General features: G+C 41.6%; 1 protein-coding gene and 1 pseudogene across 2 annotated transcripts in view; one reads left to right on the top strand and one right to left on the bottom strand.

The window, feature by feature from the left end:
* Positions 1–9,260: 9,260 nt before the first annotated feature.
* The window catches only part of LRRC8B (leucine rich repeat containing 8 VRAC subunit B), a 56,341-nt gene continuing 51,540 nt past the window's right edge, over positions 9,261–14,061 (bottom strand). Inside the window, exon 8 of one of the 2 annotated variants that reach the window (XM_077746028.1) lies at positions 9,261–10,800. The gene's annotated coding sequence lies outside the window, so the exon portion shown is untranslated. Of the gene's footprint in view, positions 10,801–10,883; positions 11,015–14,061 lie in introns of those variants that run through there. The other variant, XM_077746027.1, reaches the window with a different exon arrangement.
* Positions 10,827–11,428, top strand: LOC144216613 (palmitoyltransferase ZDHHC6 pseudogene; annotated as a pseudogene).

Raw genomic sequence — 14,061 nt, forward strand, 5'->3', positions numbered from 1 at the left:
TAACCTTGATTTTTCAATGCTGGGTTTGTTCTTGAAGACCAACCTGCTATGCTTGCTTTTATATTTGATGTTAGTTGATTCTGCCTAGTAATAGTGAAAGTAAAATCTGAATTCTAAACCAAAACCACCAGCAGCGTTTAACCCAGCATTCTCTACCCACCCTTTACACATCTGCTCCCCAGATCCTTTCTGAGCTTTTGTGGGAAGGTCTTGAGCTAACAGAAAGCATTGTTTTAAGTTTCAGCTCTTAACACTGTTGCAAACATTAGCACTTTCTAAATTAATAGCCGCCAGATAAAATCACCTTTAGCAACAGCTTTGAAATCCTTGACTCTATGCCATTAAAAATGCCAAGACAAGGAGAATAAAACCTCTCCTAGAAAATGTCGTGTGAGCAGGAAGTTGCCCAAGAGGTAATGTGGCCAAATGTGGTCTTAACCCTAAAATGGCAGTTGAAATTGTGCCAGAGGAGAGGGTGGTGGTGCTGAGGACCTAAAAATAGGATACTGCAAAACTTTGGGCCGAATTTTTATAAAATCGTTTATAAATAATTTATTTCACCCTCCCCCGCTCCCCTCCTGAACACACACAGGCACATAAGATTGAAGCGGTTGGCCCAGCAATTTGTGATATACTTTGGAAATGGTAATAATAAGTAAACACTTACTAGGTACATACGGTGTGCTAAGTACTAGCTTTCTATGTATTGTCTGATTTTTTTACCCTAGCTCCCCAGGCAGTATTATTTTCTCCTGTTAAGAGGAGAAAATTGGGGCACATTTTAAACAAGTAACTACTCAAAGGTCATATGACCATTGAGTGGAAGAATTAAGATTTGAACCCAGGCAAGCCTAATTTCAGAGTTCTCTTGCTTAAGCACTGCTCAATCATATGGAAAATGAATGTTTCTTTTTAAATAGAATCTGTCAAGTATATTCAGTAAGGCCCTTTATCAGTAGTTTTTGAAATTGCATTAGTTTGTGCTTTTCCCAGTAACGTACTCACATCCCAATTGCGTCTTCATGAGGTGATTTTATAGCTTCCTCTTTAACTGAAAAGCATTTTGTGACTGAAAACAAACTTCTTAATGAAAGATCATAAAGTGTCTGTGGCTCTGAGTTTAGGCAATATGAAATATACCAAACAAAGAAACTAATTCTTAGAATTATTGTTCATAGGGACCAATGATAAATAAGTAACTTTCACGCGCTACATATATAGTATAAGCTTAAAGCAAAAAATGAATTTGACATTCTCAAGAGTGGCTTTTATTTTTTGCACCTAAATATCACTGTTATAATGATATTACTAAATCAAATGTTCCTGTCACTATTAAGCATGTACAGCCGCTGCTCTAAGAACTTCATATGTGTTAACTCATTAATTACATCTATAAATGACTAGCTGTAACTGTGAAGTGAATTATTCTAAAGATAATGAAATATTCTTGAGGGGCTTATGACTTCCTTATTTATTAAGACACAACCTCCTACAGAAGGCAACTCAATTTTCCCAGGACTCAAAGTTTCCAGTTTTTTAACATCATCTTATTATGCATATAGGATGTACCAAAGAACATTTCAGATTACGGTTTAGCATTGACTTGTTTCAAATTTCAGTGACATCAGCCCTGACAAAGCACTTAATTTCAAGCCCAAGGAATTGCCTCTTCCCTCTGACTGAGAAGCCGCTCTCTCTCTGAGGCATGAATAACCAATGGCTCAAGAAACCTTAGCAGGGCAGTGAAACTCAAGATGCTCTTGTTACTGACATAAACACAACTCTTTTTGGAAAACTATCGTGGAAGGTGCTTTGTATACTTAGAAAACGCCATCATCAGATGATCTCTTCTTAAAGCCACCACCCGTACTGATACATGATGAATTTTCTGGAGTTTGTTTATTAATTTTCTGAATTTACTCATGTTGTTTATTTAGCTCTCTGGGTAAAACAACAAAACAAAACAAAAAACCAAGAAACCTGGTTTTCCTTCTCAGTATCAATGAGAGCAGTCAGTAATGATCAATTCCATTGCTTCTAGTGAAAAGAGCATAAATTGGGATTAAGGAGACCTGGATTCCAGGCATGGCTCTGCCATTGACTAACTTTGTGACTTGGGACAAATCTCTTAATACCTTTGCATCGTCCGTCTCCTCTGCAAGAAGGGATTGGAATAGATGATTTCTTAGGACTTATTCAGAGCTAAAACTTTTCACATTGATCTTAAAATGATACACAGGTATCCTCCCTAGATTTTAGTCAGTGATGAATATAATCACTGACCTCTGATAAAAGAAGCAGGAGGGCACATGTTTCTGCCATCCGTAGGAAAACTGCCTAGAGCATGTCAGACCCATCAGGAACATCTTCCCAAAGTACCTCTGTCTTTCAGCATCCATGGCCAGTGAGCCAGGGTCACCCCTCCATGGAGGCATTTCCAAGCAGCTTTCCTGGGAACTCCCGCCTTGGAGTATCCTGAGAAATAGGGGTCTGTGGTCAAATCCCGTGGAGAATACTATATCCCTTTTGGAGATTCACAACACACGTTAACATGCTTAGAACAAGTTAAAAATACTTGTTTAACTTTGCTGAACCTAGCATTTCTTTAACTTTATTTGACAATGGAACTGTTTCCTTTGTCACAGCTACCAACGTTCCAGGAAGACTAAAATCTCTCAGAACAGAATATTTGAATTGCTATTTTAAAGACTGCAGAGCCTTCATATAACTTTTGGGAAGAGCAGGAGATTATCAGCCCTATTAATTCATTTAATTAATGCTTACCAAGATAAACCTTCTTGGTAGACGTTTTCTGTAGCTATTTCCCTTACAAACATCAGCCGTTAACAGAGTACTTGTCATCTTTAATAGGACAAAGAGCACCTATTCTCACTGGTAATAGTGTAGCCTTAGTCCTTTACACTGAGGAATATTTCCTTGCCTTTACATATTCTTTCTTTCTTTCTTTTATTTTTTTAGAGAGAGTGTGAGCAGGGGAGAGGGGCAGAAGAGGAGGAGGACAGAGAGAGAGAGAGAGAGAGAGAATCTTAAGCAGGCTGCAGGATTCAATCCCACGACCCTGAGATCATGACCTAAGCCCAAACTGAGTCAGACACTCAACTGACTGAGCCACCCAGGCTCCTCTACCTTTACATGCTCTTATTAGCCTCTGGGTTCTTCAACAGCCTTTTAGAAACGTGAAACTGGTGTAAGACAAACATACATTCTGAGTAGTCAAAGGGCTGGCAGAGAATAGTTTATTAAGGACTGTTGGAAGACAATTCTCCATGGGTCTCTAGTATTTCTTCACATCTTATGAGCAAGGCACTGACTGACCTTTCTTCCAGACTCAAATTCAAGGATACTTGTTGAGTGAACAGCCTTTGAAGACAGAAGAAATGTCACCCTCTGGAGCAAAAGGCAAGTTTACCCATTGTGCAGTATCATAAAGACACAGTTTCTCTTCAGAGCGAGAGGCAGACATGCTTACACTCATTATAAAACACTCACATTCCCTAAGCTCACGGTTCCTCTCCCATAACACAACCTGTTATTACTATGTCAGGAACTCCGGGAGCTGACACAAAACTGCTAATACTCTGGCCGATGCTTTCGCTGAGTAATAAACTTTTATCTGATCCAGGAGTTTCCTGTCTTCTGCCGCCCTCCAAGAAACCGAGGCAGGCTAATTCCTTTGAGCTTGCCAGGGATAAAGCCTCAGATCCTTCACAATTCTGACAATAACTGGCTTTTTCCTCCCTGGGAATTGGACATTGGCAGAATAACTTCATATCCTTAGGTGTTCTCCCTCCCTGACTCATCCCTGGTTTTCTGAATATTCTCTCCTCTGCATGCTTCCCTAAGCCTGATACAGCATTTATAGCGATCCATCCTGGTTCCCGAGGAATACTCAGCAGAGGGCTATTAGAAGTGACGCATTGTGATTATGGAATCTCAAAGAAAGGCACCATGAATTCTGTCCAACATGATAACATTTCGTTAACATGATTAGAAAATATTTTGCAGCCTATCTTGTTTCTTAAAAGAAATTTAAAAATCCTCCATGAAAAGGAAATACCGTCTTTTAGTAAACAGTGGACATGTATGTGGGGGCGAGGTGGGGTAGGGGAAACTTCTGAGTTAATTGTACTGATTGCTCCCAAAAGCAATGTAGAGAGAGACTTGAGTTCAGATAAGAGAAATTGCTTCATGTGATCAAGGGGAGGATCATTTTACCACAATATGAAAACAAGTGTGGCCTTATTTAGGAGACGGAAAACATCCAGATTTCTTGAACGTCCCCAATATTATTCAGCTTCTAAAATGCTCCGACAACAGTCTGACCTGATGTCATTTCGTATGAACCGTTGATTTCATTGGCTAAACCACAACTCAAAATTATGCTTTCTGTAACAATGCTTCTGATAACCTGCTTTGAAATAAAGAATTTCTGATTGAAAGTGCTTTCAGGGTCTGGAAATCCTAAGTGGTAGTCTGGTAACTTGCTACAGTGATTTGAAAGCCACAAATAGGGTAGTAAATTAAGCTTTGGTGCGTACTCCATGTCAAGCATGGTTTAAGCATTTCACATATATTAGTTCACTAATCCATGTAATGACACCATGAAGTACGTACTGTCACTGCTCCCATTTCACACATGGGGAGACAGGGCCACAGATAGGTAATGTCACTTGCCTGATGTCACGCTGCTAGTAAGTGGCAGAGCCAAGAACAGAATTCAGGCATCCTGACTCTAAAGCCTACACTCCCTTTCTGCTTTATAATCTCAGAATTTTTTTTTAAACTTCTGGAAAATGTGATTATTTTTTCTAGAATGTGTAAAAGAAATCAACATCATTTTTCTTCTTCGCATTTTTATCTCTAGATTATTAGCTTCCTAGACATAACGCCGTTCTTCATTTTTCTATGAGGAATAGATCTCAGGACCTTTAAGGGTGAATTAGTCTGTTATCAGCCCACGTTGCCAGAGAAGGGAGATACGATGTAGCCTGTTTTGAGAAGGGGGACCTTGCAGTTAAGCCACCTTAAAATCTTCTGTGTAAGATTTTGATATGTCTTGAATGCCTAACACAAGATGCATTTGAAAAATCTTTTAATAGTCTCAAACAAATCCACAATAGATGTTGAATGTTTCTCTTTAGGTCTGTATCCAGAGAAGGAGGGAAAAGCAACCATATTTTGAAGTGATGTATCAGTTCTTTGCTGGTACAAGCTTTAGTCTTTCATGACCAGGAGTGGTAATACCAGCCTCCAAGTCACCCACAGTTGCCACAGTCCCCAGATGGACACATTGTGACCCTGCCTAGACCAACAATCACATCACAATGCTTTTCCTCATCAGACTGGCCCTCATCCTCTCCGATCTCCAAAGGAGCACGGGAGGTAGGAGGACTAGGGAATTTCTGAATTCTTGAAGGGGGAAGGAATTTTCAAAATCTTGGGGGGCTAGATTTCTCAGAATGGTGAGGAAATGATTTATTATACGGCATTTATAGATTGCTGCCCAGGTTCTGACACCCCAAAATATTACTGAAAACTAGTGATAGCAAAGCTTATGTAAAAGTCTCTGCAAGGTTATGTCTGTTCAGTGTTCTGAAGACAAATGGTATGGTACAAATTTCAGATCCAAGAGTGAGACCCACTTCTGCGTGGCCCGTCACCATTTCCACAGGCAAATGAGGGTGCCAGCACTGTCTTGGCCCAACAACTTTTGTGCGGACTGGTGGGTACGTTTCTCTCCTTCTGTTAAGGCCTTGAAGAGCCAAGAGTTGAGTAGAGATTCCTGCCCGGCTGCTTCTCATATCTAGAGTGAACTAGAAGTTCAAGAGATGTAAATACAAATCCATCTTCCAATCTTTCTGGGACCCCACGTAGCTGCGTGGAATTATTGTAATTCCTTAGCTAAAAGGATTTGGATTTATCTTGATTTTAACCAGCACTGCTTTTTAAAAGACTTATATAACTGAATTCTTCCAGACCCAACTTTTTAGGCAAAAGTGCTTTCCTAAATGTTGCAGTGTTTACTCCGAGGGGACCCGCACATTTGCACATGCCTTCAGTGGCTTCACAGCTCTTTGCCACCTCCTCTAGTATCTTTCCACCACCTTCTAATTTCTCTCTCGCTTCCCGTTTCTTGTCTCTCCACTCCCCTCCAAATTACATCGGTCTTTAAATGTCCTATTCAAACCTTTTCTCCATAAGTTTTTCTAACACTTTCTTTTCTGAAAACTCTCATAGTAATTAACCATGTTCTTTCTTCCATGGCTGTGAAAACTTGAATAAGTTGTTTAGCCTCTCTGAGCCTCAGTTTCTTCATAGATAAATGAGGATAACTATAGTACTTGATAATGTGTTTTGAGGATTATGTGATTTTTTTTTAATCTTCGCGTAGTCAGTTCTGCACTGAGCATATTAGTCCTTGAAATAAAACCTTTCTGTTTGTTTGATTGCCACTTGAGGTGCCTGGAAAAACTTTAGGAAAGCTACAAAATCCAAAGGAAAGGAAGACTGGAGAGAAACTTGTTTCACCCTCCTCAACACTGACCACCCCCAGCCACCTTGGGTACAGCTCCACCCTCCAATGGTTCAAAAACAACACACAAATTAAATTATGCTATAGTTTTGCAATATCCATGCCCCTCACTCAGAAACATTTGTCTATGATTTTTAATATAGAAGGGAACAGATCGAATGTAAATTCAGTCTATAATGGCTGACTCTCTGGAATCTGTGAAGAAGACATTTTTGATCCAGAGATAATGTACAATGTCTTTCTAGAAGTTTCCTCAAGGACAGAAGAAAGAACGATGGAGCAGAAGTGAACCATTACAAGCAAACTAATCTTTCCTCCTCCTCGTTTCCTTTTTCTCTCCCCCTGTTTCCTTTCTTCGGTTGGCCAGTCAGGGACCCCAACTCTGAGGCCTTCATCTGTCACCCAAAACAAAACAGCACCTCCTCCCCAGAGGTTGCCTTTTCTCACACGAGGGGACACAGGATTCTGAAAACCATGTATATCCTTCCCTCACTTCCACCCTAATTTTCTCCTCCTGGTCCTCCAGTTCCAGGCTGGATTTATAGGCCTTACCTGAGATGGGGAAGGGAACCTACCTCAGCCCACCCCCACCCCCCTGCGCCCTGCCTAGATCACGAGGAGATAACCGCTGCATGCTTCTGCCTGGCGAAGAGCCTATAGGAAGAAGCCTAGGTTTCTTCTTCTTTTTTTTTTTTCATTTATTAATTTTTTAAAATTTACATCCAAGTTAGTTAGCATATATATGTGCAATAATGATTTCAGGAGTAGAATCCAGTGATTCATCACTTATATATAACACCCAGTGCTCATCCCAACAAGTGTCCTCCTTGATGCCCCTTGCCTTATTAGCTCTTCTCCCCACCCAAACGCCTTCAGCAACTCTGTTCGTTTTCTGTATTTAAGAATCTCTTATGGTTTGTCCCCCTCCCTGTTTTTATATTATTTTTTTCCCCTTCTATTATGTTCATCCATTTTGTATCATCAATTCCACATGTGAGTGAAATCATATGGTATTTGTCTTTCTCTGACTAATTTCACCTAGGATAATACCCTCTAGTTCCATCCACATTGTTGCAAATGGCAAGATTTCATCCTCTTTGATCACCAAGTAATACTCCATTGTGTGTGTGTGTGTGTGTGTGTGTGTGTGTGTGTATACCACATCTTCTTTATCCATTCATTCATTGATGGACATTTTGGGCTCTTTCCAAACTTTGGCTACTGTTGATAGCACTGCTATAAACATTGGGGAGCATCCCTCCTACACCGTTGGTGGGAATGTAAACTGGTGCAGCCCCTCTGGAAAACAGTGTGGAGGTTCCTCAAAAAATTAACAATAGAACTTCCCTATGACCCAGCAATAGCACTGCTAGGAATTTACCCAAGGGATACAGGAGTGCTGATGCATAGGGGCACATGTACCCCAATGTTCATAGCAACACTTTCAACAATAGCCAAATCATGGAAAGAGCCTAAGTGTCCATCAACTGATGAATGGATCAAGAAGATGTGGTTTATCCATACCATGGAATACTCCATGGCAATGAGAAAGAATGAAATCTGGCCATGTGTAGCAACATGGATGGACCTTGAGGGTGTTATGCTGAGCGAAATAAGTCAGGCAGAGAAGGACAAATACCATATGTTTTCACTTATAGGTGGATCAGGAGAAACTTAATGGAGGGTCATGGGGGAGGAGAAAGGGATAAACAGTTTGGGAGAGGGAGGGGGGCAAACCATGAGAGACTCTTGAATGCTGAGAACAAACTGAGGGCTGATGGGGGTGGGGGAAAGGGAAAGGGTAAGGGGAGTGATGGGCGTGGAAGAGGGCACTTGTTGGGATGAGCACTGGGTGTTAAATGGAATCCCAACTTGACAATAAACTATGAAAGAAAAAATAAAGTCAGCTGATTAGTCATCTTAAAAGATAAATAAAGATAAAAGATACAATAAAAAATAAATAAACATTGGGTGCATGTGTCCCTTCGAAAGAGCACTTCTGTATCCCTTGGATAAATACCTAGTAGTGCAATTGCTGGGTTGTAGGGTAGTTCTATTTTTAATTTTTTGAGGAACCTCCATACTGCTTTCCAGAGGGGCTGCACCAGTTTGCATTCCCACCAGTTGCACAAGGGTTCCTCTTTCTGAGGATTCGGTGACTTAACACATGTCTTAGAACTGCCTGACACATCATAAATATGCATTGTGTCAATTTTTATTAATATTCAACAGCTAATTACATCTTCTCTTTTTTTTGACACAACCACATGGTTGTGGTTCAAAAATTATTTCTTAACTTAATTATTTTAATATTAAGTTAAAGGAGGAGTACTTCCTTCAAATAAAAAAAATACAGAAATACGAGGAACTGCCACTTGCCAGTTTTCTTAAAAGTCAGTATCTTGCAACTTGATATATAATAATTTCTTTTAAAAAGTAAGCACAAAAAGTGCTTCTTGCAGGAATAAAGCGTGTATGTTTTTTTACTCTTTCATTTGTATTTCAGTTCAACGTATCACCTGTGATACATAAAATAATCATTTCTTTCCCCCAATTGAAACCCATGAAATTATTTTTTTGAGAAATTCTCACTTAAAATATTCAGCCTGTTGCAGAACTTCTGCAGGTGTGAGCGATTTGGTGTCTTCATTAACATTGTGGAAAAAAGAGTACACTGAGGATTTTGGAATAGTGTTTTATTGTTTACTGAAATCTGCACAGGGGAAGAAATCACCAGTTTTAACACATAGTGTTACAGGTTCTCTCTGCTATATGATTTATACAGGGGCGCATCCAACATTCCCCCGGCCACTTCATGAATTTGTGATCTACGAGGGGAGGGAGGGCCCTGTCCTCAGAAGAGAACACATTTCAAAACTCTGTTTGAAGAGTAAAAACCGACAGTGTTCATTTTAAAGCAGAAATAGGTCAGCCATTCGAAGACAAGAGGAGTCAACATTTTTGTTCAGAAGAATAATAGACATATGGCATTAAAAATCAAGACAGAGGTGCTGAAGCTTGCTCAGGAGATAGAATATTGCTATCTTTTCTGTTAGTTTTTAATGTTTAGAACACAAAGCTCTATTCATCGCAAAAGAGCCAGTTTACTTATCAAGATGCCTTGGATTCCTTTAGCAAACAGTTTAACTCTTCCCGTAGTTTCCTCTAGTCATCACATTGTATTTTGTAATGAAGACAAAATGTTAAATGGTGAAGAGTGCTGTTGGAAAGACAGATGGGTCGTGGCTTGGCCTGCTTTCCAGCCTGTCCCAACCAGGATTTGCTTTGTGCTTGTGTTGGACGGAGGTACCCATAACAGAGTTGTGTGAGGAGAAGACCTGTTCTGGGTGAGTCCAGGTTGCCCTGGAATTACACGGCCGAGGTGTGGGCACTGGGGCCCAGACTGAGATTGGGTTTCAAGCCAAGATGCTGGATCGTCCTGGTGAAGATACAGAAATCTGCATGTAGAACAGTGAAAATGGCACATGTCCATGTGATGCTGCACTAACATCCCATGACTTGAAGGCATGACAATTCAGGCACACAAATGAACTTGTGGCACACAGAAACGAGGCACAGAACAAGGAGACGCGTGATTTTCTAAAACTAGGAAAGCATTCATTCTTCCTCACTGAAACAGGTACATTCTGCTCAGTTATCAAGTTTGAAAATCCCCAAGAATGAAAGAGACGGTGTCACTGGAGTCCCATCGTAGCCCTCGGTGACACAGCACTGTGTTCTGTCATGGCCAGGATTGACTCTGTGTTGCAGTATTGGCCTTTACATGCAACTGGAGGAAACATGACTTTATTTCATCATGTTCAGAAATTATCAATTCTTTATAATGACTTCCATGCTATGTTTATTGGTCCTGGCTTCGCCCCTTTGGGGTGGAAACTGGAAAAGTCTCAAGCTAGTAAAGTGTGCCACGCACAGAAGTCACCATGGTTGCGTCTCCGCAGAAGGTGTAACAGATGTGTGATGAAGATGGACCATCACTGTCCTTGATCAGTAACTGTGTGGTGACCAAAGTTGTGCTTTGTTCACCCTGCTTCTCCTTTTAGCACCACCGGTTGCACTCATGCTGCCTTCATTTTCGTTATGACCTTGTTTACATGTCTTTATAATTGGCTCTCCTTTGGGCAGAACACAGTAAAGATGGAGAAGGGCAGCCCAGAGAGATCCTCTTCCAATTATTCCCTTTGAGTTACCAGCACTTGTAGCCACCTTGTTTGCCTTGGGATTAGCTTTAGGAACAACCAGAGTGGTTGGGATGTTGTTTTGTAACCAGATGAAAATAAGTCTCAGAAACAAAACTTCTGTTGAATCGCGGATTGAAGAAAAGGCTAAAGATCGAATTCAATTATTGCCAACTAGATGAGGTCCTTGTTTTACCATACGAAATGGGAAGTAGATGGAAGAACTTTAAACAGGTATTTACATGGTCTCCTTTAGGGTTCCCTGATGGAGATGGGTTAGAGTGGCCAGTAAGAGAAGGCTATCACCAGTACAGCTTAACAATAGAAAATTAAAACAAAAAGCAGATAAAGGAGTCAGAAGTGTTTAGTGTAAACACTTGTGGTCCTTTGAATAAAGAAACCAAAACCTTCCCGAGACCCCTGCACTGAAAAGCCTCAAGTAAGGCTATAGAAAGGGGAGTTTATTTTAGCCCTGATTGTATGGAGATAAAATTCTTAGCGATTCCTTTATAGAAGGTGCTTCAAGAATAAGAATCTGGTTTTCTAGAAACCGTGTGGAGAAGTGTCCGTGTGATGCTGAAACAGATCAAGCCCCAGAGGGTGAGAAGAAAAATAGCCACTGTTAAAGTAAAATTATTCTTTAAGTCCTCTCCATTACTTGAAGTTGTACATATTACTAAAGAATCACGGAATGAACCTACTCTGGTCAAGGTGTTCTTTTTCTCAAAGGTGTCCTAGTGCCGTGATGTAAATATTTTAGTACCATTTTGAAATGGGGAACGCATTCTGCTTATGCCTTTGAATTCCTGCCCCTCTTCATCACCCCCTTCCCCTCCCCAGAAGGAAAAATGCTTCACCCAAGTAAGTCCTCTGTGTTTTCTCTAGGATTATTTTTACATGCTGCACACTATGGACCACACCTGCAGATACGGTGATGCTTTTATGCTGTTTCCCCCCCAGTTTCCCTCTCATTTCCTATGTAATATTCTAGATACTATAGAACTTATTATGTCAGATTCTATATAAGCTGAAATTTTATTATCTGTCTTTTAATAATGCAGACTTTGTCAAATCATACAAAGATTAATGGAGGTTCTGTAAAAACCAAAACAAAAAAAGTTAGATGGCACGTTGAAATCTCCCTTCAAAACCTCTCTCAAATGACCCCCAGATTTTCCATGCCCACTTGTGCTCCCCCATATTAGCTCTCATCACTTTGAGGCTAGCCGCTACACAGGGCGACTGCCTCCTTCCTCATCTTCTCCTGTCACTTCAGCCAGACCGCTCTCCATGCAATTGTCCAAATTATCTCCCAAAAGTACAGCTCGCAGCATGTATATCATTTATGGCCCATAGTAGCTGCTCAAGAAATCACTTGCTTTAAGTGATTCTCCACTGCCCAAAGGAAAAAGCTTCAACTGAAAGCCCTTATGTTTTGTAAATAATAATAGGAGACTATGATATGATAAAGAATATATGTGGTCTTTGTCCCTGGTCCCTGGTATAGAGCTCTTATAAAATCCTTGGAATTTCCCAAGAGATAGAGGTGTCTTTGTTAAGCTAAGGAGATGACTCATGTGGGCCTTTCGATAGCTTCAGAATGGGGGCTGGACATCAGAAAGGCCAGGCCTGCTATTAGACTGCTGGATTTGGGCCCAACCTGACCTGGAGGGGCGGGGAGGTTGGGGGAACTGGGAGTTGGGGAGAGGAGAAATTGAGATCAATCTTGTCTTCATCATAATGAAACTCCGGTAAAAACTCTGACATCAAGGCTCATTGGAGCTTCCCGGTTGGTGAACTCAGAGAAGTGCCCAGAGGGTGAACAGACTCTCACTCCATGGGGATAAAGCAGAGGCTGAGTTCTGTCTTAGGATCTCTTCATGTAGCCTCTCAAAAACAACTGTAATCATAAGTTTGTGTTTTCTTGAGTTCTGTGAGTCATTCCTGTGAATTATCAAACCTGAGGGAATCATGGAACCCCTAGATTTGTAACCAGTTGGGCAGATGAGTGGGTGTCCTGGGGACTCCCTGGGGGCTTGTGACTAGCATCTGAAGGGCGGGCGGTCCCGTGGAGAACTTGCACTTAACTTGTGGAGCCTTTGCTGAGTCTAGATAGTATCAGAACTGGGTTGGGTGGAAACAGAATAGAGACAGCACTGAGTAGCTATTCCTGGAATCTACGGAAATAGAGCATGTCACCAGAGCATGATTTGGGATATCATAGCTGTACGGAAAAGATAGATTCAAAAGCCTCCCCAGGACCACAAAATGATACTACTGCTTCCTATGGTCTGGCTTACATGGAACCTGTTAGGCTGGCCCCAGGCTAAGGAACCATGCCTGGGAGTAGTCCTTTAAAGAAAGAGGGGTCAAATATTTTGATGAGCCTAGGGCAAGGCATTTGAAATGCATTATGATCTATGGTCTTAATTTCATGGGATCCTATTGGCGGTTCATTTGGGCAAAAGACAACCCAAGTGTCCTTCTCCACGTAGTCTCTCTGAGGAACATCCCACCTAAGCAAGACAGCAGCGCTTGGCTAAGAAGTTGTAAGTAAAGTGGGTATGTTCTTTGTGAAGAGTTGGAGTCCCCTGCACTGGCTACATCCTTGGTGGCACTTTTGAGAAGAATCAAGCTGCTGGTGCTGGTGGCGGGGGTTATAGCAAGAAAGAGGTCACCTTCTACTTGTTGCTCACCAGGCTGTTTCCAATATTGGCAGTAAAACCCAGAAACAGAGGGAAAGAAAGAAGACATCCCCAGGCGCCGCACACCTTTTGTCTATCAGACCTCGAATGAGGACTTTTACTTGAGTTAGCTGATTTTGTCCTCCCCCATGGAGGAGGTGGAGGGATTATCATCCCACTTTACGGAGACTCAAGCTGGCTATGAGTTCTGTGAGATCTCACAGCTAGTAAGTTGGAGAAGAAGCGTGAGCATTCAGGGCTGTCTGAATCCAAATTTAAACTCAGCATTCTCTGTCGCTGCTGACTAGCGGCTTTGGGCCTCACCCGGCCACACCCGAGATACCCTCGGGTTAGGAAAGCCAGGAAAGGATATCTTTTCCCTCTCAACTTAGTATGGGGTAAGCCCCTGAACCAGTTTTCCCCAGAGGAGCCAGAGATTGCCAGTGGCAAGACAACATGGAACCCTTTTGCACCCTTTTTGCTTGGCCTTGTCTCATTTAGGCAAATTGGTGCTAATTCTGGGGCAGACGGGAACAAGTAATCATCACCGCCTCCTGGCGCAGCCACCCAGGGCACACTTGGCTGTGTTTACAGAGTGCTCTCCCCCCCCCCCCCCCCCCCCCCG

This window comes from Crocuta crocuta, unplaced genomic scaffold (assembly GCF_008692635.1).
Source record: "Crocuta crocuta isolate KB4526 unplaced genomic scaffold, BGI_CrCroc_1.0 scaffold48, whole genome shotgun sequence".
In the NCBI taxonomy this organism is placed as follows: Eukaryota; Metazoa; Chordata; class Mammalia; order Carnivora; family Hyaenidae; genus Crocuta; species Crocuta crocuta.